This window comes from Chrysochloris asiatica, unplaced genomic scaffold (genome assembly GCF_000296735.1).
Source record: "Chrysochloris asiatica unplaced genomic scaffold, ChrAsi1.0 scaffold00253, whole genome shotgun sequence".
In the NCBI taxonomy this organism is placed as follows: Eukaryota; Metazoa; Chordata; class Mammalia; order Afrosoricida; family Chrysochloridae; genus Chrysochloris; species Chrysochloris asiatica.
The window spans coordinates 57283-63747 of NW_006408771.1; positions in this window are offsets into that span (position 1 = coordinate 57283).

Sequence of the window (6465 nt, forward strand, 5' to 3'; positions counted from 1 at the left end):
TTGCACAGATGGTCACATTTATTGGTCAGTGACTACGAAATGATGTCTGTGATGTCATTAAACAGAAAATTATGGACATTAGTATCATAGGAACCCACTACTAATCCTGTAGGATGTCTGGTAAAATAGGTAGGCACTCTGCTGCTAAGCTAAAGGTTCGAAGTTTGAACCCACGCAGTGACTCCACAGGAGGAAAGACCCGGTGACTTTCTCTGGTAAAGATTTCAGCCCAAAAAACCCTAAGAGACAGACAGTTACTCTGTTCTCTAGGACTGTTATGAGGGGCAGAACCAACCTGACTGCACAAATCAACAACGTCTTTAATTCTATTCTCAAATAATAGCACTTTACCAAAATGTTACCTATCTTTAAAAGAAAGAAATGTTTTAGAAACTGAAGCTCCATCCTTTCCATGAGTAACTAATATCTTTCATTGGTGTGGTATAATCCCACATCTTATAGTATGTATACAGTTAAAGATATATAGTAAATAAAATGTATTTTAAAAACTAAAACCAAATTCACTGCCTTTCCATTGATTTTGACCCATAGTGACCCTGATAAGAGATTCTGAGACTGTAAGTCTTTACGGGAACAGAAAGCCTCATCTTTTTCCTGCACAGCAGCTGGAGGGTTAGCAATAGGTACTTAATCCAGATGTTCTTGTTTTTGTTGCTAAATGCTGTTAAGTTGGTTCTGACTCATAGCGACCCTGTATAGAGTTTGTGAGGAGTGGTTGGTGGGTTTGAACTGCTGACCTTATGACTCCAATTACCTTGCAGTCCAGTGCTTATCTTACAGCACCACACCAGGATTCCTATTCAGATGTTGTTGTTATTGTTAAGTGCCGACAAGTTTGTTCTGACTCTGTGGCCTGGTATAGTGTTTCTTAGGAGCAGTTGGTGAGCTTGAACTGCTGACCCTGAAGTTGAAACTGACCTTGCAGTCTAGTCATTAACCAACTGTGCCACACCAGGACTCCTATCCAGATAGTAAGACATAGTTATTCAATCATTGCACAAAGCCAGTATTGTCTCAACTTAAATTTTTACATAATTGGTTTGCTACATGTATTTTTTACCTCTTAAATTTCAAGTTTAATTATGTTGAATGCACACAGAATCAATTAATTGTCGCATGTGTGTGTGTGTGTGTGTGTGTGTGTGTGTGTATACATGTGTTTTTGGTCCTTTAGAATCATAACCTAGTCACCATTTAAGCAATTTTATAATAATTTATTTTAACAGTTGTTTTGAGGCATATATGAACAAACATAAAAGGCCCACTTGATAAAGTGTTATTTATGCATAGATAAACAACACCATAATAACTGTCAAGATAATGATCATTATCATCTCTCCCAAGACGTTCCTCATGTCTCTCATCGTGTCCTAACCTTTATACTCCTCTCCTTCCCAGGAAGCCAACGATCCATTTTTTGTCACTGTAAGTTCATTTATATTTTCTAGAATTTTATGTAAATGTAATCATCTGGTGCTGTAGGATCAGCGCTGGACTGCTAACCAGAAGGTTGGTAGTTCAAACTCACCAGCCCTCCTTGAAACCCTATACAGGTTGTTATGAATCAGAATTGACTAGACAGAGCTTAAGAACAACAATCTTACAATGTATTAACCCCTCCCTTTTTTTTGTCTGCCTTCTTTCACTCAGCATGATTTTGAGGTTCAGTGAAGTTACTTTTGTATCAATTGTACATTTCTTTTGATTGCTGTAGCATTCCATTCTGTTAATATGCCTTAATTTATTTTTCTATCCATTCACCTGCTAGTGAACATTAGAATCCTTTCCACTTTCTGGTTACTAAAAATAAACTATAAACATCTGTGTACCAATCTTGTATAGTCGTATGCTTTCTTTTATCTTGGGTAAGTATCTTTTAAAAAAAGAATGGCTGAATTGTATGGTAGGTGCATATCTAACATTTTAAGAAACTGGGGTGGCAGGGTGGTGAAGTAGGCAGAAAGGCTATAAAAACCCTGTAATCCTGGTGGTGCTGTTGGATAAAGCACTGGACTGGAAGGTCGCTTTGAACCACAAGTTCAGTGGTTCAAAATCAGCAGCCACTCTTTGAAAACCCTATAAATGGTTGCTATGAATAGGCATCCACTCCGTGGCACTTAACAACAACAAACAACATGGATATAGAAAACAAAATGAAATAGATGCAGATATACTCTTCAGAATCCTGAGCTTCAAATGAAGAGATAGAGAAGTGGATATAGTACTTACTAGGAGAGAATGCTGGTGTGGCTCTGTGGGATAAAGTGCTGGATTTCAAGTTCAGTTTGAACCACAAGGTCGGTGGTTCACACTCACCAGCTGCTCCTTGGAAACCTTATAAACGGTTGCTAGGGGTCAGAACCAACTTGATGGCACACAAACAACAACAGGAGAGAATAAACACACCAGCTGTTCCCTCGGAAACCCCAAACAGGGTCACTAGGAGTGAGAACTGACTCTACTGCACTTAACTTCAACAACAAGGAGAGACTGCTGAATGGACAAGTTTTTTTTTTAAAAAAAAAAAAAAAAAGGAGAGACTGTTGACTTGTGCTAGCTAACCAGACATGGTACTTTTAAACTTTTAAGTTTCTGTGAGAGGCTTCAGAGTCAAGAAAACACATTGGTATTACAGAAACCTAGGAGAAGCTTGCGTAGATATACGGGTGTTTTTGTGTTTTCCTTTTTCCCCACAATACCTTGGTGACCAGAGGTCAGACTGGGCTCCACCCATGTTTACACTCCCTGGGAAGTCATTCTCCTGGTAGTGAGTTCCAAGTCCAGTGAAGATACTTTCAGCACCAGACCAGAAGTCCTAGGTACTTCCAAACGATTAAGAGAAAGGATAAGGAAAACAAGGAGGAATTCAGGGAATCACTACAGGATCACTCAAACAAAATAGATAAATGTTTGCAGACAATACCAAACCTGCAAACAGAATTCCAGATTTCAGAAAAGGACAATACATTGAAATGGCAGAGGAGTAGAATGTAATTAACAGAAACGCAAATTAGGCAGCTTGAAGATCCTTCAATAATAATGGTAAACCAAAAGAATAAGCAGGGAAAATAATGAAAAAAATTCTGAAGAAAGCCTAAGATTCATGTGGAACAACATAAAGAAGAATAGATAGGAATGTCATAACTGGAAGAAACAAAGAAAAGCATAAAAAAGCTAGCAAGATAGTCGAACTGTATTGAAAGAAAATGTTCCTAACATCATGAAAGATGAGAAGAAAAGCATACAACAAGCGGAAAAAACTCCAAACAGGAGAGACCCCAAAAGAAAATCACCAAAGCATATCAAAGTCCAAAATCAAAGGTAAGAAAAGAATCCCGAGAGCAGTGTGAAGTCTTGAGATCAGGAGTGGTAATATTAATTTCGGATTAAAATTAGACTTTTAGGCAAAGACCAGAATGAAAGACAAAGAAGGGCATTAAGTTATGATTAAAGGGTCAATTGAATAAGAGAACATAATCATAGTAAATACTGGTACTCCAAATGAAAGAGACTCACAATACATAAATCAAACTAATAGAATCAAAGAAAGAAAAGGACAACTCTACAACAGCAGTGGAGTACTGGTGTGATGCTGTAGGATAAGTATAAGACAGAAAGGTCAGTTTGAAACACAAGGTCAGCAGTTCAAACTCACCAGCCACTCCTCAAAAACTCTATACAGGGTTACTATGAGTAGGAACAGACTCGTTGGGACTTAAGAACAATAGTGGGTGATTTTAATAACCACTTTTGATGAAGGACAGACCAACTTGAAAGAAACTCAACAAAGACACAGAAGAACAAATGACCACAATCAACCAACTTGAATGTATAGATTTATATCAAGCACTCAACCTATCTACAGCACTTTTTTCTTTTTTCCAGTGCACATGGACCATTCTTCAGAACTGACCATATGTAAAGCCACAAAGCAAGCCTCAACAACTTTTAAAACATCAAAATACTACAAAGCATCTTTTCAAATCACAATGCCGTAATTTTTTTGTTGGTATTGTTAAATGCTGTCGAGTTAGTTCTGACCCATAGCGACCCTGTACAGTGTTTCCAAGGAGTGACTAGTGGGTTTGAACCACTGACCTTGCTATTAACTATTCAGTGCTTATCCTACATCACCACACCATCAAATTGTAGCAATTTACACTTGTTTCCTTTATCAAAAACTGGTGGGGTTTTTTTTTTGTTGTTGTTGTTGTTGTTGTTTTAATCTTCCTCTATTCAAGTTCCGATTATCAAGCCATCAAGGACAGGTTAAATGCATACTATCTACAAGTTTGGATGATCTTGGAGGCTACAGATCTTTTCAGAAGTAGACAGCCTCTTCTTTCTCCCATGGATCAACTGGTAGATTCGAACTACTGACCTTTCAGTTACCAGCCCAGCTCTTAATCCACTACACTACCAGGGCTTCTTCCACCTATGTAACAAAGTCCACTAAAACCAAACCAATTGCTGTTAGTAAATTACAACTGTTTCAGAGTTGTTTTCTGTGCTCCAAGGTTTTTTTGTTTTTTCAATGACTATGATCTTTTGGAAGGAGATCACCAGATTTTCTTCTGGGGTATCTCTAGGTGGACTCAACCCACCACCCTTTTGGTTAGTAGCTGAGTACTTAACCCTTTGCTCCACTTTGGTCATCCAAATAAACCCACACTACAATGTATAATTTTTGTTTAAAGACTTACTAATCTTTTGAAGAGATTTAAACAATAAGAAAGAGTCACATAATTTAGTCTCACAGTTTTCATTTCCTTGACTTCTTTTATTTGTGATGGTGTCTATTCTTTCATCACCTCAGGGAAGGACTTGCTGCTGATTTTTTTTTTTTTTTCAATTTCTTTTTTAATCACTTTAAAGAATTTCTCCACTATCTCTGAGTTTGCAATATTTTTGACAAGATATATGTCATCATCCTTATATTTTTACTGTGTATGTAAGGTATCCTTTTTCTGGCTTTTAAAAAATGTTCTATTTATCACTGATTTTGAGTATTTGGATGATTATGTATTCTTTGGTATAGGATTTTCTTCATGTTTCCTGTGCGTGGGGTTTGTTTCCCTTTTTGGATTTATGAATTTATAGTGTGTATAAAATTCGAAAAAAATCAACCATTAATTCTTACACTTATTTTTTTCTTCCCCTGCTTTTTTGGAGACACAAGATACAGATCAATCAGGCTACGTGAAACTGGCCTGCTGCTTACTGTTGTACTCATTTTGAGATTTTTTTTTCTTTGTTTCATCTTGAAAAGTGTCTATTGCTAGTTCTTCAAGTTCATTACTCTCTATCATTTCTAATCTACCATCAATCTATTGTCTGTTTCAATTTAGAGACATCTATAACCGACTCGATGGCATTTCACAACAACAACATACTGATCTTTATTTTCTCCATGTGTCTATTTGAGTATCTGGAATGTAATTCTAATAATATTTACTGCTCTTGTATATTAATTCAACATCTGTTTCTGTTCTGAATCAATTTTAATCTGTTTAAGTTTTTTATCTGCATAGTGTTCCATATCTCCCAGTTTCTTTGCTCACCTGGGAATTTGAGATTGGATTTACGCTATTGTACATTTTACCCTATTGGGTGCTTGTTGTTGTATTTCTAAAAATATTCTCGAGCTTTGTTCTGTAAGACAGTTAAGTTTCTTCACATAGTTTGACCCATTTTAGTCTTGCTTTTAAGATTTCTTTCAGAGAGACAAAATCAATCTAGTGTTAATTATCCCCTAATGCAGAGGTAAAACTCTTTCAGTTCTTATATACAGTGCTTTGAAGCTAATGAGTTTTTGCAGTCTGACTGTTAAAAGCAAGCACTGTTCTCAGACACGTGTGAAAACCCAGTATAAACCACTCTAAATCTTTTGGATGGCGTCTTTCTCCGGCTTCTTTTCTTATTTCCCACCCTTCAGGGCATATTGTATTTGGATACTTAGAGTATTAATCCTTGAATATCATTGTTTCATATATGTTTCAGTTTCATACTAAGTCCTGTGTCTGCTGCTCCACTGTGGCAAGAAGTAATACTACCCAGTGTGTGTATACCTCACTGAGAACACAGTTTTGCTTTATTTTGTTTCCAACTATTACAACTAAAGCGCCAATTAAAATTGTTATACAAGTCTCTCTGGCTTTTCTATCTCTTCAGTATGTTATTAGAAATAGAATTTGGGGATCATAGGGTTCATACGTCCTGAATCTAATGAAAAAGTATTATACAATCTATACTGTCACCAACAATTTAGAGAACTTTATGTCTGTCTTTGAAGATTACGTATTTAAATATGTAGAACCCCTCACCCCATTTTGTTTTATTTTTTAAGTGGCTTCTTAGTCCCTAATTACTTTGGGAATTTTTATATAGGAGAGTGAGTCAAAAAGTATAGGTCCTAGGATTCCACTTCATACATACACAGGTTTA